This window comes from Varanus komodoensis, unplaced genomic scaffold (assembly GCF_004798865.1).
Source record: "Varanus komodoensis strain SLA01 unplaced genomic scaffold, ASM479886v1 scaffold101, whole genome shotgun sequence".
Taxonomy (NCBI): domain Eukaryota; kingdom Metazoa; phylum Chordata; class Lepidosauria; order Squamata; family Varanidae; genus Varanus; species Varanus komodoensis.
The window spans coordinates 1,308,425-1,335,641 of record NW_025335275.1 but is presented as its reverse complement, the minus strand read 5'-3'; the positions used below and the strand labels follow the sequence as shown (position 1 = coordinate 1,335,641).

The following is a 27,217-nucleotide window of genomic DNA, read 5'->3' as shown; positions in this document are numbered from 1 at the left end:
TAGAAATGTTATAATAATAATAATAATAATAATAATAATAATAATAATAATAATAAAATGCTAAGATACTGACTACTTGGATCGAGGCAAATATCACATTAATACCGAAAGAAGATATGAATGTAGCACAGATTCAAAATTACCAACCTATATCACTATTAAATGTGGATTACAAAATTTTTGCCTACATACTCGCAGAAAGATTAAAGAAGTTATTAATAGACTTTATCCATCCAGACCAGAATGGCTTTTTGCCAAAAAGACAAATGAAGAATAACCTGAGAGCTATCTTGGATATTTTAGAATATTATGAGATACATACCAAAAAACCAATGGCCTTATTGTTTTTAGATGCCCAAAAAGCCTTTGATAATGTTAATTGGCAGTTTATGAAACAACAGATGATTCAAATGGAGTTTGGTGAAAGATTTATGAATGCGATATCAAGTATTTATCAAAAGCAATCAGCCAGGATCTTAATTAATGGAGAACTTTCAAACCCTATAGAGATTCAAAAGGGCAAAAGACAAGGATGTCCTCTGTCACCCTTCTTGTTCATTATGACTTTAGAGGTACTGAATAGATGTGTTAGGGATGATGAGGGCATCAAAGGAACTAGAATTAGGGATGAAAGTTATAAATTGCAAACATTTGTGGATGATCTGGTTTTTATAACGGAGGAACCTTTTTCAAGAATGCCCAAACTTCTACAACTGATTGAAGAATATGGTTAAGTTACGGGAATGAAAATAGAGAAAAAACGAAATTGTTAGTTAAAAACCTTATGCGAGAACAAAAAGAAAGACTCCAGGAACAAGTAGACTTGCAGATTGTTAAAAAGGTTAAATACTTGGGAATCTATCTTACAGCTAAATGTACTACCTTGAAAGAAGACAATTATAATAAATTATTGAAGGATATTAAAGGCTTTTTGGAAAAATGGGTCAATTTACAATTATCTTTGATGGGAAGAATAGCTCTTGTCAAAATGAATATATTACCTAAACTTTTGTTTTTGTTTCAAATGATTCCCATAAAAATTGATAAAAAATTCTTTGATGACTTAAACTTTCATATCTCAAGGTTTATCTGGAGGAAAAAAAACCCAAGGATTAAATTAAAAATGCTTCAGGAAGCTAAAAGCAATGGAGGTTTTGGTCTTCCTGATTGGATGTTGTATTATCAAGCGTCTGTTTTAACTTGGCTAAAAGAATGGGTAACGTTGCGAAATAAGAGAATTTTGTATCTTGAAGGTCATGATTTGCAGATGGGATGGCATGCTTATATGTGGTATGAAAAAGCTAAGTCACATGGGTCCTTCCTGAGTCATTTTATTAGAAGATCTTTAATGTCAGTGTGGGAAAAACTAAAGCTAAAACTGTATAATAAGTTATCAAGATGGCTTTCACCTATGGAAGCTTTTGTATAGCCAAATGTATTGAACTTTGAAAAGATCATAAGATATGGCGATATTCTGGATAAGGATGGTGGCCTGAAACTGGAGCAAGAAATACAAGAACAGGGACTTAATATTTCCTGGTGGTATAAGGTGCAGATGCAATCAAGATATGCTAAGGATTGTAAAGCATGGGGGTTCTATAGAGACCTAACAGAATTTGATCAAGTGATGCTTAAAACAGATGAGAAAATTATTAAAAGACTATATGATTTTTTACTTGACAGGAAAATGGAAGGAGAACAGGTTAAGGAAACTATGATAATATGGGCACAAAACTTTGGATTTAATGTTGAACTAGAAAAGTGGCAAAAACTATGGGAAAGAAACATTAAAGTAACTTTAGCAACTTCGTATAAAGAAAACTTATATAAAATGTTCTATAGATGGTATTTGTCACCAAGTCAACTAGCTAAGATGTTTCCAAATATGTCAAATAGATGTTGGAAATGTAAACATAAAGTGGGTACTTTTTATCATATGTGGTAGACTTGTGACAATGCAAAAAAGTACTGGATTAAAATACATAGATGGATGGAGGAAATATTACAAAAACCCTTTGCTTTTAAACCCAAAGTTTTCTTGTTAGGCATTATACCGGAAGATGTTAACAGACAGGAAATCTATTTGATGTTGCATCTAATTACAGTGGCGAGGATTGCATATGCTCAGTATTGGAAAAGTGAGGAGATGCCCACCGATGGATTGATTCTAAGAAAGATCTTGGACTGTGCAGAAATGGATAGACTGACTTTATCGTTGAAGGAGAAAGAGGATGCTGATTTCTACTGAACTTGGGACTCTTTTTATAATTGACTGGAGAAACGGGACTTGGCGTAAATTTAGAGATGTTTTTCAAACTATGATAAACTAACTGGAATTTGATATTAGATTGTTAAAAAATATGGAGTAGGAGGTTGACCCAGTGAATCCAATTTTAATGTTTGTGCTGTTTGATTTTTTTTTTTTTTAGTCTTAGTTTAAAAATTTTAAACTAAATTTTAAACTTGAGGCTTCGGCAAGGGGCGGCATAGAAATGCTATAATAATAATAATAATAATAATAATAATAATAATAATAATAATATTTAAAAAAGAAAATATTTACCTCAACACAATTTCTACCCCACTGCTATGCTCAGGAATATCATCTGAGCCTGTTTTCTTATTGTCAGAATGAATTATCTGGATGGAAGACCTATTCAAATTCCATGAAATAGCTTGCAGATCACTGCAGGGGCTACTTTCTTCCAAAATCCTCTGTTTCTCAGGACTAACCTAATTTCACACGAAAGGCAAGCATTTCGAGGATAGCAGTGTGTAAGTGCTGAAAATGAAACAAAATCCAAGAAGTGAACACAGAATCCCTTGCAGAATAGCCAAAGATGCTACAATGAAGATTTTAATGCTGCCTGGTGTATACTGCAAGACAGAGTTCCTGGGGCATGCCTTCCAGTGTGGATTTCAACTACTACAGATAGCCGTGAGGCTTGGGTCAACCAAGCCATGTAAATATAGCAAATGGCCTCTGCAGAGACCTGTCAGAAGGTTAGAAAGTAGCACCATATAGCCCTGGAGGAAAGTATACAGAATAGTAAATCACTATTTCAGTGCATATAGCACTGAAAGAAGATCCTGGTGCAAAAGAACAGTGCGCCTCTGTCTTCATAAATCCTCTTTTCTTTGGTGTTCATGCTTCATCCAACAAACAGGTCAACTCTTACCACCTATGGTGAGCTAAAGGAGTTTCTGCTCCATATTTTGAAGTGGAGGATAGCTGCTGGGCATGTTACAGACCTACATGAACAAATTACATTTGTGTGTTATCACTCACATTTGAGTGACTGTCATAAAAGTGTCATTCCTCAAAAATGTGCAACTGTTTTCTATATTATAAATGCAAGTATAAATAATCTGCCCCTGGCACTGACTGGCCTGGACATTTTGACCATGTACAATTTCATGCTCACACTTCCACTCCATCACATTACACATGCATGCTCTGTATGGATGTGTAACACAAATGAAACATGTACACTTAAAAAATTTTAAAGGAACACCTATCCCTGTGTTACAGGAATGAGTGAAAAATTCACTTTCTTCATTTTTATTTGCCTTGTGAAGAACTTACCCCAGACTATACATTTCTTCATAAATGAGACAGAAAGAACTTAAGATTTGGAAAAAAAAAAACCTATTGTGGAAAAACATAACTTCTACTGTTATGCTTGGCCTGGAGTGGCTTGGAATGGCCCATTAAGCCAGACTATATTAGCTCCATCTTACCCTGGTCTAAGAGCAACCTCCATTTTGTAATCAACTGCCAAGTTTCTGCTAAAAGTGAAAGACTAGGTCATTTAGATTGACAGCCAGTGTAGTATAGTGGTTAAGAATGCAGGACTGGGACTCAGGAGATCTGGGTTCTAGTCCCCACACAGCCAGAGAGCTCACTGTGTGACTTTAGGCCAGTCAGACTCTCAGCCCAATGTATCTTACAGGGTTGTTGTTGTTTTGAGAATAAGACTGAGAGGGAGAGGAATTATGTAAGCCACCTTGAGTTCTTTGAAAGGCAAAAAGGATAAATACAATAAACAAACAAATCTGGATCCTTGCATTGCAATTCAGTTGCCCTGGCTAAAGTCATCTCAAGGGCAAGCACCTCCACTTAGCAAACCTATTCAACAGTCAAGTGTTCAGGTGCCTAAACAATGAGAAATCTCCCAGAATCCATCCTAGAACAGGAGTACGCCATTTCCAGGCATTCTAGAGACAAAAAACCCATGTGATTCTTCTAGAATCTCCACCAAGACAAGGGCAGAAGGACCATACCAGATATACTCCAGTGGGGAAAGTAGTTGAGGGGCTCTTCTCTTCCAGCATGGGTGCCATGAGCCAGTCACACGGGAAGTAATGGAGCTTGAGATTGCAGCAGGGTTTCTTTGGTATAGGTATCTGGAGGTAATTTTCCATAGGCAAAGTAGAAAAGACCTGACACAGACACCAGGAGGTTTTTTACAATGGGCACAGTATGTCTCAAAAGAGCTACACAGGCAGCTTATACAGGGCTGTGCTAGCTAGACTGTAATTTGCTCTCGTTGCCTTTGCCATCAATTTGCCACTTTTAACCACACATTGGTTTGTGCTCTGAAACTGACCAATCTTCTTCCTAAATATGTAATCAACCTTTTACCCTGTTTTCACCAAAAGCCAGATTGTGTTTTGCGGGGTGACAGGGGGACTCACAATATCACTGTAATGGTTCACCAAAGAATACTGTGCAATACTAATTATTGCACATTTGTGCACCACCTTTCTTCCTCGTGCAAGGAATCCAATGTGCCTTCTTCACTTTGGTGAATACATACATTGTGTTTCTAGCAAACTGCCTGACAATTAATGTTAATGGATGACCAACCCTAAATTCTACTGTCATAGGGAAAGGAGTCCCTGCAGATTTTACTCCACTAGCTGAAACGACTATACGGGGTGGTGTTCATCTCCGTTCCAATGGCCATGAGTCAGCACAGTCCAAAGACCTGCCCATGGTCATGAGCCCAGCACAACGTCCCAGGGTGCTGTTTCCTCCCCATTGAAGTGGTACCTGTTTATCTACTCACATTACATGTTTTTGGATTGCTAGGTTGGTGAGATCTAGGAAAAAGGCAGCAGGAGCTCACCCCGTCATGTGACTTCAAACTCTCATAAGAGAGGAAGAAAATTTTCCCTAGGAGAAACCATTCTTCTAAAATGATGTGATTTGTTCACTCCCTTCCTAGTGTTTCTGTCCTACAGAAGCAGCAAGGATGTCTTTGGGCTCACGATTATGTTTGCCACAGGCTGGACCTGAAGGCAAAACTGCTAGCAAAGAGAAATCTTTGTGGGTCACTGCCCATAGAATCATACAATGCTGAAACAGTACAGCTGGAGATCACTTGAGCAGAATGGGTTGCTCAGTCCACAGAACATAGAATAGTAGAGTTGGAAGGGGCCATGAAGGCCACTGAATCCAAACACCTGATGTTGCAGGACACCAATTTATACCATCCCACTCAGATAGCTGTCCAGTTTCTTTTTCAATGTCTCTAGTGTGGGAGAGCCCACCACCTCCCTGGGCAGCTGGTTCCACTGTTGTATTATTCTGACAGTGAGGAAGCTTTTCCTGATGTCCAGCCTGAATTTGGGTTGTCACACCTTGAATTAATTATTCTACATCCTACACTCTGGTATCAGCAAGAGGAGATCTTGATCTTCCTCTTTGTGAAACCCTTTGAGGTACTTACAGAGTGATACAATTTCTCCCCTCAGTCTTCTCTTCCCAAGGCTGAACATGCCCAGTTCCCTCAGTCTGTCCTCACAGGGCAGTGTTTCCAAACCCTCCTCTAGACCCTTTCTAATTTTTCTGCGTCTTTCTTAAATGTTGGTGCCCAGAACTGGACACAGTCTTTCAGATGAGGTCTGACTAGTGAACAGTATAGGACCAAGTCTGACACCCAGGTCCAGCCGGCTCTGCCAATGACATGCCTACCATGTGCATGTCCAGCCTGTCCTCAAACACCCTCACCAATGGGGTTTCAACCACCTCCCATGGAAGCCCATTCCATATCTTTGGGGTCCTAACACTCAGGAAGTAGTTCCTGGCATCCAAATTGTACCTTGGTTCCCTGAGCTTTGCTCCATTGAAATGTGTCCTGCCCTCCTCTGCAGGGGAAAATAGGTCTCTACCTGTATGTCGCTAACATATCCCGTCAGAGTCTCCTCTTCTCTAGGCTGAAAAGACCCAGCTCCCTCAGTCTTGCCTCATAGGCTTTTCCTGTATTTTGGCCTCTGCCCTTGTGGCCCTTTCTTGTTTAGTCGCAAAGTCATGTCCAACCTATCATGACCCCATGGATAGCATGATATTGTCCATGGGGTTTTCATGGCAAAGATATTGGAGTGGGTTGCCATTTCCTTCTCCAATGGATCACCTTTTGTCAGAGCTCTCTGCTATGACCACTCTGTCTTGGGTGACCCTGCACGGCATAGCTCATAGCTTCATTGCACTACGCTAGAAGGTTTGCCACAGCAAGGCAGTGATCCATGAAGGGGGCCTATGCTACAGCAATTCCAACCTGGCTATATCCTTACTGTGGTGTGGAGACCAGCACTGAACACAATACTCCAGTTGTGGGCACACCAGAGTCATATAGAGTGGTAGTAATACCTCTCTCGATCTAGAAGCCATGCTTCTGGCTATGCAACCAAAGGTGGTGTTCACTGTCTTGACCACCACATCACACTGCTCAATCATGTTTAGTCTACAGTTGACCAGTACCCTGAGTCCCCTTTCACAAGTGCTGCTCTCCGGCCACTTGCATCCTAACCTGTATTTATGACACCCATTCCTATGCCCAAGTGCAAGACCTTGCACTTATCCACATTGAACGCTATCCTGTTGTCTCCTGCCCACTTCCATACTCTGTCCAGATCCTTTTGGATCTGGAGTACCTGCTCCTCAGTTGTGGTCACTGCCCCCATTTTTGTATTGTCAGCGAATTAGATCAGCAGACTGGTGAGACTGGTGTTGGGCCCTGCTTGAGGTTTTGAAATATAGCTCTTTGCCAGGTGATGGTATGCAATGCTGCACATCTCCCTCCTCTGTGTTTCCATTTAAAATCCTCATGATATAATTTTTCATGCAGTGGCCAAACATCTGCTTCCTGTTCTTTGTGAGGTGCAGGCCTTCATTTGCCAATAGTCCATCTTCCAGGAAGCTTAGCTTGTGGTTTCAGAATCCAAATCTCTCTTTATGGCACCACCATCATAGCCTGTCATTCACTTGAAGGATTTTTCTTTCCCTAACAGTTCCTCTTCCATGTACAGGCAGGATTGAGGAGAAGACTATCTGGGCCCCAGTGCCTTTTATTTTCCTCCCTAGAGCTTCGAAGTCTGATGTTGTTTCAGCAAAGCTTCTCATGACAGTGCTGTTAGTTCCCACATGGAAGAGAAGGAACGGGTTTTTGTCAGTGGGCTGTATGAGTTGTGTAAACTTGCTGGTTATATTTTTAACCTTAACAGCAGGGAGACAGTTACTTGGTGATTCGCAGGGTCATCACAACATACATATTTTTCCATCTCACACAAGAGGGAATCTCCTACAACTTTCACTCTTCTCCTTTTGGTGCTGCAAACTTTGGCATCCTTTTCCTTCCTTGACTGGCCTTTTGTCTCTTTTTCAGAGTTACACAGTGTGTTGTGTAGTTCGTTCACAGTGACTTTTTCACACATCTCTTCCTCAAGTAACTTGAAGCAGTTTGAGAGTTCCACTGCTTCCACTGGTGCAGAGCGTTTTCTAGGTCTTCTGCGTCTGTCACCCTGTTCCAGTGAGTTTCCTCATTCTCCCTTCCCTCAGGCCTCTCTTCTGCTGCCTCAGCTTGTTGGTGCTCTTCTTTCCTTCTGGACTACGCTTAGCTGTTGCAGCTCCTCTGCTCTGTCTAAAAGCTCTTTGTTTTCTTTTAATACCCTCTTTCTTTTTCTGGAGGGTGGACACTTGCTGTCCCAGTGCTCTCTAAGGTACATGCTATTTGACTGAGGATTAATTTATTTATAGCAATGTGCCACAATCCTGCACTTCTCTTCCTGTCTAAATCCTCCTCTTCCACCTCTTCATCCTCCTGAAAGTTTTAAATGAGTAAATGGTTCAGGACCTGAATGTTCTTTGCCCCAGGAAGTGCAAAGGGACCAGGACTAGTTTCATGTATTCTGTAATGAAAGCAGTGACTTTGTGACATCAGCACCCATATCCCCACCCCCACTCAGACAAATCTGCATGTCTAGCAAGCAACCCCCTCCCTTCCCCCTGCAAGAAATGGCAAAGGGATTGAGATGAAAGACAGGAATTAGGGTGATGATGTCTGTTGAAACCAGACTACAGATAACAGCACTGAAATGAGAGAGAGTAGACAGGTGTAATTGAGTGTAAATGAGTCAGTAGACCCTGGATGAGGAGAAGGAGAATGATAGCAAAAACCACTGAGAAGGACAGCAGACTCTGACACGTTCCTGCCTCCTTTGCTTTAACCCATCTTCATCGCCAGGTTTCTACTAGTAATTCTTGTAAAGGGAGTAATTTGAGTTAGGTGGGTTTTTGCTTCTTTCCCCTATGAAGCCCCATTTGGTAACCTTTGCAGGTATGAGGAAATGTTGTTCTACCTGCTTAATTATTCTGGTGCCCTGATCTGCATCTTTTTCCAGCAATACAGTATCCCTTTTTTACTGCAATGGCTAGAAGTGTGCACTGTGATTTTACCTTAAATGTATATGCCAGTTTTATTTTCAACTCCTTTCCTAATGATCTCCAACACAGAATTTATCTTTCTCGTAGCAGCTGCACCTGTGGAATGAAGCAAAGTCTCTGTGGCTGAATAAGAAATCACCACAGGCTGATCAGACTCACAGGGCTATGTTTCCCAGCCCTGGCTTAATCTCTATTTGCTCTTCTTCTGCTTCACTCTGACTGATGACATAATCCCTACAGTCAAAGAACTACCACTTATTCTTCTTCATCACAAGTGTTAATGAATTCCACTGCTCCCCAAACTCCAAATGAATTTCTAGTCAATACCAAGCTTTACCTGCTGCTAGGTTCAAGCGAGTACCTCTTCTTCTGGAATAAAGGCAAGACTGTTTTTGCGGGGGGCGGGGGGGAGGTTAAAGCCTGGCCTTTATTCCTCATTGAAGCCACAGCAATCCTACCGAAACCCCAGAATACTTGATTCTGGGTATACAAGAATTAAATTAGGCATACTCTCCCTATTAAGTTATTCAAGGTAAAATTCTTTACCCCTTAAACTAACTCTTTACCCTTCATCCCAGTTATAGAAAACCAAACAGTTTGAAATAAATTAGGACACTTCTAGAAATACTACAGTTACATCTATGCTGCCTTCTAAAATACCAACACCTAGGTAGCTGGCTGGGGTATGCTGCCTTTCTCATGGCATCAGTCTATTTGTGTTGATCTAAAGTGGCTGTATGTCCAGAATGATTCACTGACTCATTCCCTCTGCACCTAGTTGCTTTCTGGCACTGCCTACCCTTCAGTGGACTGACCAAGTAGCAGTCTTTGTTCTGTGACTGTTATTTCTCAATGACAGTGGTGTCCCTACTTTACTTTTAATATGCACTCTAGGCCTCAGCAGAGCCACGCTTAGACTGGCCTCTAAGCTAGCATGACTAAACTGAAAGAAGCAAGGAGGGAATATTACTTGGATAAGGAACTGCTGCTTTTCGGTCCCAATCTCTGGGGTGATATTTATTCCCTGAAGTTCTCAGGTGTCATACCCACCTTCTTTCATGACAGGGACTAAAGAAAGTGTATTCTACTGCTCCTGTCTTTTTAATATTTCCTAATTTGCAGGTGGCGCACTGGTTTAAACTGCTGTGCTGCTGGGCTGGTTGTTCGAAAGGTTGCCGGTTTGAATCTGCACAACGGGGTGAGCTCCCGTTGCTCCATCCCAGCTCCTGCCAACCTTGCAGTTCAAAAGCATGCAAATGCAAGTAGATAACAAGGTACCACTTTGGAGGGAAGCTAACAGCGTTCCATGCACCTTGGTGTTTAGTCATGCTGGCCACACGACCACGGAAACTGTCTACAGACAAACGTTGGCCCCCTCAGCTAGGAAACACTGATGAGCACCGCCCCCTAGAGTTAGACATGACTGGACTTTAATGTCAAGGGGAAACCTTTACCTTTACTTTTACCTAATTTGCTAGTAATTAATATAAGAATTTATTCTGGATTGGTAAATAAACCACGAATCATATTCCTGATGCTTCATTTATAAGGCTATTCTGCAAAATATACAATTTTGCTTGTCACATATACCAGGAATCAATTAAGGCTATCTTAGAACCACTTCCTATAAGGTGGGGAAGGAGGTCTTGCTACTTCTGCTGCCTGCCTCTTCTCCTGTTGTTTTACAATGCAAACCTAGTGACCAGTTAGGCTGATCATCAAAACAAGAAGGATACCCCCTCGTTTTCTGAAAGAATACAGAGGAAAGAGGTCTTTTGGAGGCATGCAGTTATGGTTTTATAGATGCACCAAACTGTCTGTCTTGCTTTCTCCCTCACACCCCTACATAGTCACAAAATAAAGAATGCAGCCATGGGGTATCCCATTTAAAAATAGTCTAAATCTTAAAAGTTCACCTTGCACTATCATTTCATATGCTGACTGGGATCACAGAACACTAAGCCATAGTGGTTTAGAAAGTTGTCTGAACCAAGCACAATTCCTACAGGGTGGTTTAACTTGTAACAGAGCTTAATAAACCTACTGTGGCTTATTTACTTATTTAAAATATTTGCATGCTGCCTATTGTGTCCTATCACCTCTGGGGGGCTCGATTTGTGTTACTGTGCTGTCCACTCCTAGATAACATACTCAAGCCAAAAAAATGAGAGAGCTCCTTGATAAAGCAGCGCTTGGGCTCAACTGGGAAAGACGTCTTTCCTCCCTGCTAGCAGCATTTCAGTACTTGAGGAAACCCTGATGCAAGGAGGCAAACCCTTCAGATCACAGGATTTGCATCCCCATGCTGAGTTTTCTTCGGGTTTTGCCACTTCCCAAGGTGTAAATTGTAAAACTGAGGGGAGTGTTGGGGATTCCTAGAACCCCCCAAAAGATCTTGAGGAGCCTGTTTGCAGGGGGAGGAATTAAGGGACACTACTTTTTGTGTCCCCAACACTACTTTTTTTCTACAGATTCTCGGAGGAATGGGAGAGTGCTTGTGTGCTCCTTTCTCACACTTGAGAAAGTGAGGGCAGCCCAGGGCAATGCTACTCCTCCCCTGCCCAAAGCAGAGCCTGAGTTTTCTGCTGCACAAGGTGCTTTCCTCGTGTGTCCATGCACACAAGTATCCAATGCCGAATTGCAACTTTGTAGCCCACTGCTATATTTTAGCCACATATTACAAGGTAGAGGGGGGAAAGCACCACTGTGCAGCAGAATTCTCATGGGGGTTTCCGAGGAGTAGATGCTTATGAGACTCTGGGCTGCCCTCACTTTCTCAAATTTGGATACCACAGAGGCATGGAGCGAGGAGTTGTTTTGCTTTGTTTCTTGAAAGTCTAGCCACAGCTTGTGCCATGGCTTGCTGCAGTTCAGAGACATCTCTGTACTCTTGTGCAGAGTGGGGGAAGAAGGGAAGAGGCATCAAATCCCTGTCATGCCTGCCCACACAGTAGAATTTTAACCATAATGCATGGTTAAAATTCCCAAGGGAGCGTGTTGTGTGAACCCAACCCTTGTCTCAAAAAAGTGTCATCCAAAAGCATTTAGGGCACAACTCTGCATATATTTAGAAAGAAAGAAGTCCTACAACTTCCAGAATTCCCCAAGAAGCATGGCTGACTGATGAATGCTAGGTATTGGAAGTGATTTTTCTGGCTAAATGTGCATAAGTTTGCACCCTTAAATGTTCTGGTCTTCTCTGCTATCAACCAATCACAAAACAAAATCCTAAAACTGTTTTTTAACGTAACTCCCTCAACCTGCACTTATCCTTCGGAAATATTGAAAGGTTCTTACCTTTTCGGATCTCAGCGGTGGCAAGTGTGGAGGGCATGCAGAAACAAGGCTCTCTGAGGGGTGACTTTTGCCAGGCCAGGAGATGGCTACGGCTGGAGCAGCAAGTGTGATGGTTACCTGCAGCACCTGTGCCATGTTTGTTTTCCTCCCCCAGGAGGAGCCAGAATACACTTGGACTAAGTGCAAGCTGATGTCCCTCCCTGAGAAAAAGGAGAAGGGACTGGAGGATGCCATCACCCGCCTCCAGGAGATAAGGGAGGGCGAACAGTTCCTGGGCATTGCCCAGGAGGTCCTCCAGGACAATGGCAGTGGCAACCCCCTTCCAGACAGAACGAAGAGGAAGGGGCCACAGAAGAATCAGCTGGGGAGACACAGAGGCATGTCACCCTGAGAAGGCAGATGTCAGCGCCATGCCCTCCATCTCCAGGTGCTGATTTGAAACTGACAAATAGGATTTCTCTGCTCAAGCAGACTGGGGCTACAGGTCCCCTGGAGGACCAGCCTGCTCAAGAAGCCTGGCCTGAGGTCAGGCATGGCCAGGGGACTTCTGTTGAAGACACAGGGACCAAGGTACAGCCCCTAATCTCCACCAGACAGGTGAGAGGAAGGTGGGTCACTGTTGTTGGGAACTCCTTACTAAGAAATACTGAGGCGGCAGTGTGCCAGCTGAATCTAGGGATGCGAGAGGTCTGCTGACTGCCGCATGCATGCATCCGGCATATGGAGGACAGAATGGAGCATCATCTTCCCTCGGGGGGGGGGGGGGTCATCAGTCGCTGCTGGTGATCCATGTGGGGACAAACAGCACAGCCAGGCAGGGGATAGGTGGGATCACTCAAGACTTCAAGACTCTGGGCGAGACATTCAAGAACCTGAAGATTTAGGTGGTCTTTCCCTCACTCTTGCCTGTCCATGGACTTGAGGTGACCAGGGAGAGGAGGGCTGCAGAGATGAATGACTGGATGAGGGCCTGATGTCAGAAGAAATGCTTCAGGTTCCTCAACCATGGTGACCAGTTCCTTGTCGATGGTCTTCTGGCGAGGGACAGGTTGCACCTCACCCGGATGGGGAAAGTGACTTTGAAGAATACACAGCAGACTTTGTCCAGAGAGCTTTGAACTGATGGGGGAGGGGGATTGGGGCCCTCAGAAACCAATCATGAAAGCAATCATGATCAGACAGGTGAAGGAACAGGATCAGGATCTCAGGGGCAGGCTGATGCAGGGACTGCAGAGGCTTGCATGACTACTGAACAAAAGGTTCCTGCAGTGCCAGGGAGGCCGGAAGGAAGGAGGCGGCCAGGGGAGCCAGGGAATGGGGTTTGCAGGAAAGAGCTGTGATATATGTACACCAACGCTAGGAGCCTGGGAAACAAGCAGGAAGAGTTCGAGACTCTCCTGGGAATAGGTGGGTTGAAAATTACAGAAACATGGTGGGATGAAAAGCAGGACTGGAATGTTAACTCGGAAGGGTACGCTCTTTTAAAGGAGAAAAGGAAGGGAAAGGGGGAAGCAGGGATAGCACTGTATGTTAAGGAAGGGATAGGGTGCAATGAGATAGGGGCTGGGGTATGTAGAGGAAAATTTCCAGAAGACTATTGTATACTGAGGAGATAGGTGGTGTAACACAATTGCCTTCTATTCCTGCCTCACCTCCGGCATCCAAGGGAAGCCGCTTGCTAATTAGGATGATACAGCATTGGAATGCAGAAAAGTAAACAGCGGAGGTGAGAGCCAGGAACAGCAGATGTGGCTAGTTAACTGTTTTGACTCTTAGATTTAGGGTAGAGAGAGAGAAGCCTCACGGCCCCGCCGGAGCGAGTTCCAGTGGGAGATCTAGCGGAGCAAGGAAGGTGACAAGAATTAGGGGTTTTTTCCTTGTCATTGGTGGGGGGAGGCACGGCTGATAGAGGGAAGCCAGCTTATTTGGTATTTTATTTCCTTTTTCATGTTGTTATATCTGTTTCTGTTTTAGAATAAAAATCTTTAGACTTTAATCCACCTGTGTGCACACTGCTCCTGGATCCAAAGAGCCTTTTGCCCTTGGCAAAACAGGGTAGAAGGGGATCAGACAGAGGCATTGTGGGTAAGATTGATGGTCTAGAGGTGGCCAAGGATCTTATAGTGTGGGTATGTTATTGCCCACTGGGACTTGAGACCCTGGACGATGCGCTGACAGACCAGACTGAGCGGGTATCCCAAGTGAGGGACACAGTCATAATGGGAGTCATCAACTTCCCTGATATTAGTTGGGAGACACAGTCAACAGCAACGGCTAGATCCCATTGCTTCCTAGAAGGGACGGTTTTTCAGCCAGAATGTCAGACAGGCAACAAGGGAGGAACACATCCTAGACTTGGTTCTGACCAACATGGAGGATCTGGTGGTTGAGGTGCAGATTAGGGGAGCTCTGGATGCGAGTGATCACTCCATTTTTTTTTGCTTCCAGATCAGGAGAACAGGGATGAATGGTAGGCCTAGTACTAGGAGTCGTCGAGGGCCAACATCAGTCAGTTGAAGGCCAGGCTGGGGGAAGTCTCCTGGGAGAGGGTACTGAAAGGCAAGGGAGTTCAGGAGGAGTGGGTGGCTCTAAAAGGGAAAGTCTTGGAGGTGCAACCCATAATGATACTGCTGATTAGCAAAGCAGGGAGGCGTAGGAGGGTGCCAGCATGGATGTGAAGAGAGGTGGTAAAAGGGATTAGAAGCAAAAAGGAACTCCACAGGAAATGGACACCGGGGCATGTGAACAAAAGGGTATACCAGGAGGAGGAGTCTCAGTGCAGAAGGATTCTTCTCAAAGCAACAGCTGATTATGAGCTGAGACTTGCAAAGAATGTAAAGAGCAATAAAAAGGCCTTCTATTTTTATGTAACGAGCAAAAAGAAGGGGGACAGACTGTGGGGCCATTTAAAAGAGAGGGAGGAGATCTGGTAACTGATTTAAGGGAACAGGCGCAGATGTTAAATGATTATTTTACTTCTGTGTTCTCCCAAAAGCAGGTTGGAAAAGTTCTATCTGGGGGGCCAGATAAGGTTGGGGTTATGGGGGCACAGATTGTAGTCACCTCCCTAGAAGTTGAGGAGCTCCTCAGGATCCTGTATGTTACAAAGGCACCAGGCCCAGATGGGTTACACCCAAGGGTACTTTGGGAATTGACAGGGGTACTCTCACATTCATTGGCCTTCATTTTTATGGTCCTATGGAAAACAGAAGTTCCGGGGAGTTGGAGGGTGGCATTAGTGGTTCCAATCTCTAAAAAGGATAGCAGAGGGATATGGGGAAGGACAGGCCACTTAGCCTTAGGTCCATTCTGGGAAAGAAGATGGAAAGGCTCCTAATAGGGAAAGCTCTAGAAACCCTGGACAGGGAAGGGAGGTTGGCAGTCACGCAGCATGGATTCCGTAAAAACAGATCCTGCCAGATGAACTTTGAGAAATTCTATGATAAGGTGGCTAGATGGAGGGGATGCAGTGGATTAATTTACCTGGATTTCAGCAAGGCCTTTGACAAAGTGCCACATGATATCTCGGTCGAGAAACTGTTGAGCTTTGGGATAGATCAATGCACTGTCCAATAGATTAGGGGGTGATTAATGGACCACAAGCAGAGGGTAACTATTGGTGCGGAATCATTGGGATGGCAGCCGGTGAGAAATGGAGTTCCCCAGGGCTCAGTTCTGGAACTGATCCTTTTCAACCTTTTTATCAATGTCATGAAAAAAGGGATAACCACTCTGCTGACTAAATTCACAGAAAATACCAAAGTGGGGGCAGAGGCCATAACTGAGGAGCAGGTGATCCAGATCCAGGGTGGGGGATGTGTCACTCACCCAGCTGTGCCCACCCAGTTATCAGGTGCAGCACCAATCCCATCTAGAGGGAAGGGAAGGGGTGTGGCCCTAATATTCTGAGATGCAATCTCCCTCACGAGGCTTCCTGTCCCTTTGAGGCCAGGCCTAGAGTGTTTGTACCTGGTGCTGGGTGATCGAGACAGACTGGGGATTCTGTTGGTGTACTGTGCACCCTTCTGCCCAACAGACTCCCTCCCTGAGCAGACGGAAATCATCTCGGACCTGGTGTTGAGGACCCCTATGATGTTGCTCCTGGGGGACTTCAATTTCCATGCCAAAACTGGTTTGGGTTTGTCCAGGGCAGCTCAGGCTGTCTCAACGTGTCATTGGTCCAATGCATGAAAAAGGCCACACTCTCGACCTGGTTTTCTTGACTGGGCAGGAAGATGGCAATCTGGAAGTGAGGGATTTGACCTTAACCCCTTTGTCATGGTCAGATCACTTCCTCGTGAGGTTTGAGCTCCGAACCAGTTTCCCCCTCTGTAAGAGTGCGGACCCTATTAAGATGGTCCGCCCCTGGAGCTTGATGGATCCTAATGGTTTCATGAGGGCTTTGGGGGATTTTCCGGTTGATAGAGCAAGCACTCCTGTCGATGCTCTGATCGATTTGTGGAATGGGGCAATGACCAGGGCAATCAATGCAATACCTCCTAAGCATCCTATCCCTCCATGCAGAGCCTGCTCAGCACCATGTTATACACCTGAGTTGTGGGCCATGAAGCAGGCTAGGAGATGATTAGAGCGCAGGTGGAGGAAATCACAGGACGAATCTGACCAAACACACTTACACGCTCATTATCGAGCCTCTGCTGTGGCAGGGAGAGCGGCAAAGAAGAAATTCTTCCATTGCATCCTTACAGTGCCGTCCAGCACAGCTCTTTCGGGTGGTGCAAGGCCTATTACACTCTGGTCCCAAAAATGACTCCATTGCACCATCTGCAGACTGCTGTGACAACTTTGCCCAGCACTTTGCAGATAAAATTGCTCAGATTCTCCACAAGCTGGACTCTATGGTTGATCCGGCTCTGATCCAGGAGGCATCCAGGGTGCCATCTGGTCCACTGTAATTGGATAAGTTTCAGTTGTTGCGGCCTGAGGGTGTGGACAAGGTGCTTGGACTGGTCCATCCCACTACTTGTCTCCTTGACCCTTGCCCCTCATGCTGCTTGTCAGTGCCAAGGATATGTACCTGGGTCCTGGAAGTCATCAACACCTCTCTGAGGGAGGGCTGGGTTCCCATCCCTTTGAAGGAGGCAGTGATCAGGCCAGTCCTGAAGAGGGCTCCCTGGACCCAGAAATAGCTGCCAATTATAGGCCAGTGGCTAATATCCCATTCCTGGGCAAGGTGCTTGAGCAGGTAGTGGCTGGGCAGCTCCAGGCACTCTTGGAGGAAACATAGAAACAGAGCGAGTCAGAAGGGGTCTCCTGGGCTATCTAGTCTGACCCCCTGCACCAGCCGGCTCCGCTCTTGACATGCCCACCATCTGACCATCTAGATCCATTTCAATCTGGTTTCAGGCCTGGCTGTGGAACAAAGACTGCCTTGGTTGTCCTCTATGATGGCCTTTGCAGTGAGAGGGACAGGGGGAGTGTGTCCCTGTTGGTTCTCAGCAGCTTTCATTACCATCAACCATGGTATCCTTCTGGATAGGCTGGGCAGGTTAGGAGTTGGAGGCACTGCTTTGCAGTGGTTCCACTCTTACCTGATTGGCCAATTCCAGAAGGTGGTGCTGGGAGATTACGGTTCTGTACCATGGAGTTCTGCAGTTATCCCCCATGTTCTTTAACATCTACATGAAACCACTGGTAGAGGTTATCTGAGGTTTTGGGCTGCGGAGTCTTCAGTACACTGATGACACCCAGCTCTAACTCTCTTTTACATATAATCCAGGTGAGGCAGTGTCAGTCCTTAATCGGCATCTGGCTGGGTTATTGGGCTGGATGAAGGCCAATAAATTGAGGCTAAATCCAGACAAGACGGAGGTCCTGTTGGTAGGTGGTTCAGCCTTCCAGGTGAGTGATTTTTGCCCTGTTCTGGATGGGGTTGCACTCCCCCTAAAGGACAGGGTACGCAGCTTGGGAGTGTTCCTGGACCCTGATTTGTCCCTGGAGCATCAGGTGCTGACAGTGGCGAGGAACGCTTTCCTTCAGCTTCGGCTGATCGTTAGGGCCCCTAGGACATGGAGTGGACTTCCAAGGGTGGTGGGTTGAGGCTCCTTCAGTGAGGGTGTTAAAGGAAAGACTGGACATCCACACGTTGGGGATTACATGAGCAGAGCCAGCTGAAGCTATACCTCAGACTAGATGGCCCAGAAGACCCCTGACTCACCATGTTTCAAAGTTACTTAGATGCACCTCTCTGACACATGTCATTTTCAGACAAATTGGCCACAAAAGGCGAGTGGATAATGGAAGCTTTTTTCAAAATTCCAGACTCTTAAAGCATGTGTGCAACATGAGGCAGTTCAGTTGTTTTTGGCCTACAACTCTCATCATCCTCACTATACTGAATTGGGCTGATGGGAGCTGGAGGCCAATACATCAGGAGGATCATTTATTATAAATTCTAAGGAGTCCCCTTGCACAAAAGTTCCTTAACCTATCTACCTATACTTTGGCATCATTATTCTGATCAGAAAGGGCAATTATGTCTGCAGATTTCATCTAGTTTTGCCAAGAAATAAAAAATGTATAAGTAAATGTATAAGCAATTCCCTTTGCAAAAGCAGCAGCAGATACTCGTAAAGGCTGCTTGCACAAGATGTCTGGCACCTCCTTCTGCAAGACAGCATACATCACCTACTTACAAGGTGCTACTATGCCTATAATTCTGTCAAAAATCAAAAACCTTTATCAAATTATTGGTTGATTTCCCCTTTATAATCAAAAGGTAGACATACAAAGTTGCAGATATTTTTCAAAACAAGCTTCAGACCCAAGTTTAAGCAGGGAGCAAGCAAACTGAGGGCTTTTCTGAAGTTCCAAAGCAGGGTCTCAACTGAATCTTGTTATTTGGTATGTTCTAGGGCACATTCAGGCTGTCCGATAAAACATTCAGAGCTTGTCTTTTGAAAAGACGATTTTCAAAAGTCTTTTAAGAACTATGATGCCAATAATTTATCCAAACCATTTAGAAGCTTACAAAAGTGAATGCAACACAGGGATAAATTCCTTCAGTCAGTCAGATTACCATATAAGTCAGTCTGCTGCTCCCCTTCACCAAAGTTCATTTTCCTACCAGCCTACTGCTTCCTTCTCTTCCCTGGCTCCCTTTATGTGTCTGTAGCTTTCTATACCAGCAGGGGCTTAAAAGGCAACTGGAAAAGAACAATTCAGTGGAACTGAAACACAGAGAATTCTATGTATGATCTTTGGTATCTTTAGCTGATTCCAAACAACTTTAAATTCTCAAAAAAGGCAGGGGAGCTAGATATGTAGCAAGTGTCTTGATTAAATGTGGCAAGGGCAACAAAAATGTGAAAATTTAGGGAGTCCTTCCTTTAAAGAGAAATGTAAAACAATTTTTCCCATGGTCTCCTATGACAATTGAATGATATCCTTCCCTTGCAGAGCAGCATTTTAAACTCACAGTAACACTGAATGGCTGTCTCAAATAACATGTGACAGTCACACACCCATTTCTTAAAACCTGAGCCTACCACAACATACATATATTGGTGGTGGGGGGGGGGGTCCAATTTAAAGAGCCAAGGGGGCAACTAAGGTGAGGTTACTCTCGTAATTTCCTGCCAAATGCTCACTTTTTGTATCATAACCCAACTAAGGGAAAATGAAGTTTTGCTGACTCAGTACAGAAGTCATTAGGGGATACAAAGATCCATTTCCCTTACAATTATTATCCATTTACTGTTAAAATTATCTACTTCTCCAGATATGCATACTGAGGTATATACAACATATAAACTTGAGTAGGTAGATTTATCCATGCTTTCCAGTGAGTTTCATGAGGCTTTATACCTCACTCATTTATTCTCCCTTTTATTGTACAAGGCAGGTTTCAGTTAGATAAGTAAAAATCAATCAACAGGTTCTTAGAACAATCAAGAGGAATATGCTTCTTAAATTTCAGAATCTCTTTCCCTTGGCTCTCTGTGCTCCAAAATTCCTTGCCCAGATTTCAGTTTGCTACCCACTCCCCAAAACATACGCACTGTCATGTGATTAATCAATTACCCCACAATCAGATAAAGGATTTTGTAACATACTTTATAAAACCTGGTCTCTTAATTCTCTTCCTTCTTTAGGCAAAAATGGTCAGGTAAACAAGAACACCAAGTGAAAGTTAAAAATCCTATGCAACACTTTGGAAGAAGAATATCTGTGCTGTTTAAGACTAAACCAATGTCTCCAAATTCTGCAGATAATGCTGTGGCTAAAATGAAAAGGATCATCAACTGGAAAGGAGAAATGGCTGTACATTGGTGCTTCTGTCCCCACTCACCTTCAATGAACAGAGTGAAGAGCAAACTACCTTTTTTCCTTGACTGAACTGCAAAGTTATGCATGGCCAACATTCAGAAGCATTTTTTTAAACCTGGTGAGTTAGCAGTGACAAACTGAGACCTGTCAGTTCTGTGGGATTTGAAAGAAATAGGTATAAATTCAAGTTCAGCCATGGACTTGAGTAATTCATACATGCTGTATACGGCAGTGATGGCCTGCATGCCCGAATGAGCCATAACAGATTCATGATGGCAAATAATCTTTCCTTGTCACCCAATTCTTATTCAAACACAATACAGCTGAAAATTGCATCAAATGTTGATTAACTATGCAATAAGATACCATATTACAGGACAACTAGCCCATTGCACAAAGGATCTTCACAACCTGTGTTCTACAGTTCAGAAAAGGGAACAACTTTCTCAAGAGCAGTTCTATAAAACTGGAACACTGGTGTCACTTTTTATACCCATACACACAGAGGGCATCCAAGATGATAATGACTAGGAGACAACAGCCCAAGTATTCTGCTTAAGCCCCTAATTTCCCCTGCAGTCTCAATATAATTGTCATTCGTATATATTTTAGGTTTGTGCTTTTCAAACAGTAAGTACTTAAAATGGAATCTTCTTTTATTTGTGAAGGGAAGAGGGGACTCATAAGCTAAATTCTAATACAGAAGAACCCTCACCCCAATCTGTGCTAAGTTTCGGGGGGGGGGGGGAATGGAGCTTGAGCTCTGTCTAGAAACAGTTTACCTCTCTCCAATAAGCCTACCCACTTACTCTGCAAGGTAGGAAGGGTTTGCTGTCTGCAATTATTCACAGAGTATGTACTCTATGCCTGTTCTGGAGTACTTCAGCCTCGTTTAACTTCGTTGATTCCTGGCACTGGAAGCCCCAGCCGAAAGCATGCTTAAGAGCGAGCTACTTTTTTTCCTGAATCCTCCCATCTAGCTTTGTCACTCTGTTCTGATGGCTCCCCAGTTGTGGGACTTTAGCCTGCAAATTCCTCCGGGCAGGGACCTGAGGGTTGGAGAGGCGGCGTCTGCACGTGTATGTGGTATAATGCGTGGTAGCATTTGGTTTCACTCTGGCTGCAAGCAGCGCAGAGTACACCGCCGAGTGTCATGATTGGCACTGTCTCCATCCCTCACCCGCCCGCCCCCGCCCCCCGCACGCACGCTCGCTCGCTCTCTCACTTTCTTTTCCATTCCGGGAGCTCCTTCCAAAAACACGGTATTGGTTCTGTCTGGGGGCAAAAGTTATACGAGCACGAAAAACAGGAGACCCTCTTTCTCGAGAGGTAATTTGCAAGACAAACACTTCCCAGCCCACACGGCGCCTCAATTTCTCAAGTTGGGGGCGAAGGAGCGCGAACTTACTAGGCAAGAGAGCAAGAGGCCGGTTCGACGAGGCAGCGGCATTTTCCCGGCGCCCGTACCTCCCTCTGTCTTCAGCAAATCCGCCGGTGCTGCTCTCCTTCGTCGCTAAGCGCCTTGTCCGCCTGTCTGCAGCCTGCCTGAGCCTCACGCCGAGGCCGTACCCACGTCTCGCGTCGTCTGTACGCCCACCTCTCAGGCTCCCCCCGTGAAGAGGCAGCTGCGGGGGCTTCGCAGCCCCACCACAGAGAAGGAGCAGAGCACGACCCCGGCTTGCCGGGGAAGCCCCATGCCTGCTCCGAAACGCAGCAAAGCGCCTCCTTCCCAAGGAGGAAAAGAGAGGGAGAAAAGCCGCAGCAGCCGTGGAGCACGGGCCTGGGGAAGATGAGGCTCTCGGACTGCCTGCTCTCGCCGCGAAGGACCGAGGACTCGTCGCTCTAAGATCGTGCCGCCGCGCCCCAGCACACGCGTACTGGGCCTGGGAGGGGCGGATTGGCCTCGGATCTCAGGGCGCCCCCTCTCGGGCCGTGTGAGGATAACGCTGTAGCAACCCTATCCCCTGCGAGAACGCCCTCGACCTCCGCTCCCAGAAAGGGCTTAGCGCTATGAGCAACCGTAGCAGGTGCCTCACCTCGGGCGAGGCCACTCGTAGCTCCTGTTCCAAGGGAAGCTCTAAGATGGCTCTCACGCAACAGACCTGGGGAGAAGCTTTCCACTTGAACCTCCAGAAGGCTGCAGTTGCTGCTAGTGGGAGTGAATGGTGGCCCTCTGATGGACTAGCTCAGATGAAGACAGTTTTCTTTGTTCAGTGCCAGATTTAACTGTAATTACTGCGGGTAGAATTTACCTTGCAGGCAGCTGAGTTCTTACAGAAAAGGCAAAATTTCTTTTTGAAAAACACTTTTTAAAGAATTTCTTCTAGGAGTTAAATACTTTATGAATTCAAACCACATATGCAAATTATTACTGATCCCCTGGGCAACACAAATCTATAATTCTATAGATTTACTCAGAAATGTGAAAGAGGAAACACAATTTGGCACATATTCAAAATTTAATAAATTTTCCCCACTCAGATTTTGAAACAAAATTAATTTTTTGCTCAGAATAGAACTGTGCATATGTTGGAATCCATGCCTCAGAATGCACCATTTTCATATACAAAATGTCAGATCCTATGTGACGACAAAGTGCTGAAAAAGGCCAACTCTCTGACAATAATTGGTGCAATCAAATATTGCTGGATGTCAAAGGCAGATGTCAAATACTGGGAGAAGTATATTTATAGCAGGCAGTTCTCAAAGTAAATTTGTCTACAAGTCTGTGCACATCAGACCCTCTCCAAAGACCTACAATGCCCAAATAAGTATGCTTAGGATGACAGCCTAAATCATGGATGCTTTTTTCCTTGCACAAGTGTCACACGCAACATAATTACAAACTTCTACACAAATGCAGACTTCCCACCCCATTTGTTCAAAACACACAATCCAACTCAGCAAGCTTAGGATCCATTTCAGGCCATGGTCACTTTAAGTGATGTGTGTATTTCTTGAGAGCCAGTGTGTTGCGGTGATTAAGAGCACTGGACTGGAACTCAAGTGATCTGTGTTCCACTCTTCACACAGCCAACGAACCAACTTGGTAACTTTGGGCCAGTCACAGACTCTCAGCCCAACCTACCTCACAGGGTTGTTCTTTTGGGGATAAGATTAAGTAGTATGTAAGCTGCTTTGAGTTCTTTGTAAGAATAAAAGGCAGAATATAAAATAACTATTTGATTGTTTGTATAGATCTATAGTATTCTATACATTTGATTGATGTGATAACTTTTCAGCTACTGCCTTGGCAATTTAAAACAAAATCATTACTCACTTCCTTCTAGAGTTTGGACCACCAAATATTAAGTCTGTTTTTCCAACTGTGTTGCACCTTCAAACACTCAAATGAAAATTCTTAACATTTCTGCATTTTTATGTCATTTAATCTTTTCATCTGCAATCATGATATTTTATGCAGTAAAACATCTACATCCAATGTGCTGAAGCACTGTAGCATCCATTCACATGTACAAATTTGTATAAACACTGAATAGACTCCCAGGCTCCAGTTTCTATTCGATTCATGAAACTTATGGGCAAATTCTGTTGAAGCCTGGAGCCTCTTGGGAGAAGGGTAGGCTGCAAGTCTAACTAATCCAGAATCATGCTCTTCTGGATCTTGGCAGAGCCGCAGAGGCTGGGAGAATATGCAGGGGGTGGCCAGGGAGGTGGCAAAGCAAGGTAGGAGCTTGCAGACGATGGGGGGGCAGGAGCAGTGGAGACAAAGGGAGGTGGGCTAGAGAGGCCCAGGTGGGCTAGGGAGTGGGGCCAGCATCCTCTGCGGCTTACTAGGCTCCTCTCAGCTATTGGTGTCATCTCTTGTCTGCATCTCTTACCTGCGGCCCAGGCTGCCCAGGGACTCTCTTCCCCTGGGTCATTGTTTTTTAGTTGATTGTTCTGTTTTCCTTGTATTATTCTCTCTGGGAGAACTAGGTGAGAATAGTCAGGTAAGTCAGGTAGTGTAAGACAGACAAGGCAGGGGAAGAAGGTAAGGCCTGTGAGGAGTAGCTCATGTCAGACCAGGAGATGGCCATGGTGGGAGCCACAGGTGTTGCTGTCAAATGTGACACCTGTGCCATGTTTGTCCATTGCTTAGGAACAGCAGGGATACATTTGCACTAAGTGCAAGAGAAGGTGTGGAGTCTGGAGGATGCCCTTGCCTCCCTCCGTGGGATAAGGGAGGGTGAGCAATTCCTGGAAATGGCTGAAAGAGTTCTCCAGACCAACCAGGAGCAGTCCCCTTCAAGGCAGAAGGATGAGGGACAGGCTGAGGGGGAAACAGCCAGGGAAACATGGAGGCATGTCACTCACAGGAGGAGAAGGCCAGCACAGCTTCCTCCATCTTCTTGGCCATCTTTTGCCACTAGGAAGAGAAAGCCACAGGTGATCATTGTCGGGGATTCCCTGTAAGGAGAACTGAGGCAGTGGTGTGCCAGCCTGACCCCCAGGCAAGGGAGGTCTGCTGGGTGCATGCATGCAGCATGTGACAGACTGGAGTGTCTTCTTCCCTTGGAGGGCCACCAGCCATTTCTGGTGATGCATGTGGGGATGAACGACACGGCCAGGCAGGGGGTGGGCGGGATTGCTAGGGACTTTGAGGATCTGAGCAAGAAACTCAAGGACCTACAGGCCCAGGTGGTCTTTTCCTCTATCTTGCCTGTCTGGGGATATGTGCTAAGGATGGGAGGGTTGTGGAGACGGATGACTGGCACAGGGTGTGGTATTGGAAGGAACACTTCAGGTTCCTGAATCACGGCACCTGGTTCCTCACCAGTGGACTTCCGGCAAGGAACTGGGTGCACCTCACAAGGATGGAGAGAAGGTCCTTTGGAGATGTTCTAGCAAGCTTCGTCCAGAAGGCTTGAGCTGGGGGGGGGGGGTTGCCCCCTCCCAAACCTGTCCTGATTGGAGAAGTGAGGAGAGAGGCTGAGTTTCAGGGCCAGAGCATTGGTGATATTGCAGGGGCAGGTGGGAATTCTACCATGAGCGTAGAAGAAGGGAAGAACAAGGAGGCTGGGGGATCTGAAGAAGGAGGGTCCTGGGACGGGGTGCACCTCACAAGCATGGTTGGTACAGAGGTGCATGCACACTGATGCTAGAAGCAAGGGAAACAAGCAGGAAGATCCTGAGGCTCTTGTGGAAATAGGAGGGTGTGACCTGATGGGATCACAGAAACGTGGTGGGATGAAAGGCAGGATTGGAATAGAGGAGTATCTCCTATTTGGAAAGGAAGGAAGGGAAAGGGGAGGGGGTGTAGTGTTATATATCAGGGAAGGGATAGGATGCAATGAGATAGAAGATGCAGATGGTGATCTGGTAGGTGAAACTAGGTGGTCTAGGTGAAACTGAAGTGTTTTAACAAGGAGGGGACCTGACAGTGGGGGTATGTTATCACCCTGGACAATGCCCTGATGGAGCAGGTTCGAAGGATAGCTCAAGGGAGGCACATGGTAATTATGGGAGATTTCCCAGTTTGCAGGGAAAGCTGTATCAAGCGAGAGTGAGGGAACTGGGTCTTTTCAGTCTGGAAAAGAGGAGATTCCAAGGGGATCTGTTGGTGACATATACGTAAGGTGTCACATGGAGGTGGGTTGAGAGCTGTTTTCTCCTGCAGAAGAGGTCAGGACACATTCCAGTGGAACAACGCTCAGGGAACCAAGGTTCAATTTGAATTCCAGGAAGTATTTCCTTACAGTAAGGACCCCAATGGTATGGAATGGGCTTCCTCAGAAGGTGGTTGAAGCTGCATCTATGGGGGTGTTCAAGGATAGGCTGGATATGCAAATAGTAGGTGTGTCATGAGCAGAGCTGGCTGGAGCTGGGGGGTCAGACTAGATGGCCTGGGAGGCTCCTTCTGACTAACGCTGTTTCTATGTTTCTAAAGAAGAACATTAGACCCTGTCAGTGTTCAGTATCAGTTGAAGCTCATTCTTATTTTTCCTTTGTATTAGCATGGTTGGTGGAACAACTGGAAAGATTCGCTGATTATTTGCCCAAGAATGTGTAAGTGACATTCATTAAAAAGCAACTACAGAAAGTAGATCTGACTCCTACTTTTTAACTTCATTTGATGTAAGTACAAGATGGAGAGAAGGCAAATACTACAGCCTTCTTAAAGAAAAAAGAAAGAAATGCAAATTTATTGTTTAATGAAATGAACTGTGCTGAACTTTTGCTGCTGTTGCTGCAATGATGTAATGATTATTTGCTGTAGCCGAATAAATGTCTTTTAACTTTGCTGTGTGGGAGAAAGGAGGTATGCTTCCCTGGCTATTCATTGTTTCCATACAATAGGAAATCCAGAGATGATAAATCTATAATTATTGTGCAAATTAATAAGCACAGCTTATGAAATTGCAGTGGAATGGCACTCTAATGCGATTTTTTTCACTTCTGTTTTGTAAGCTGAACTGTTAACACAGAGCAGGGAGTAGCAACTTTGCTACCTAATAATTCATTTCAGGTTATGACATTCATAACAAAGTAAATCCAAGGACGGAATCTTTGTGTTTTACACATTGTGTTTGCCCCCACACTCCTGGTCCTTCTCCAAGATGAAGATGGAGTTGAGTCTTTGCCAGCCTACACCATTTCATTTGATACGTCTTAATTTTATGCCCCCTACACAATCCAGTCAGGCACTTAAAAACAGAGTCTCAAATACTATTATAATCCTGTGAAAAAAGGGATACATTAAGAAACACAAAATTGACTCCTTGGGGATAGGCAACTTGTTTTATTTTTGAGCATTTGAAATGTACAGATGTTTCTGGAGCTTCAAAAATAAATTGTGCTAAATACCAATAGACTTGCCACATATGAACCAAACTTTTTATGAATGCAGGGAAGGAATCTTAATTATACCAGTCTTAATTAATTACAATTCTAATTAATTAC

At 44.8% G+C, this 27,217-nt stretch overlaps 1 protein-coding gene across 1 annotated transcript in view; it reads right to left on the bottom strand.

The window, feature by feature from the left end:
* Positions 1 to 21,817, bottom strand: part of TRPC4 (transient receptor potential cation channel subfamily C member 4) — a 143,510-nt gene extending 121,693 nt beyond the window's left edge. The window contains exon 1 of the mRNA XM_044419329.1: positions 21,723 to 21,817. The gene's annotated coding sequence lies outside the window, so the exon portion shown is untranslated. The remainder of the gene's footprint in view (positions 1 to 21,722) is intronic.
* Positions 21,818 to 27,217: the final 5,400 nt, after the last annotated feature.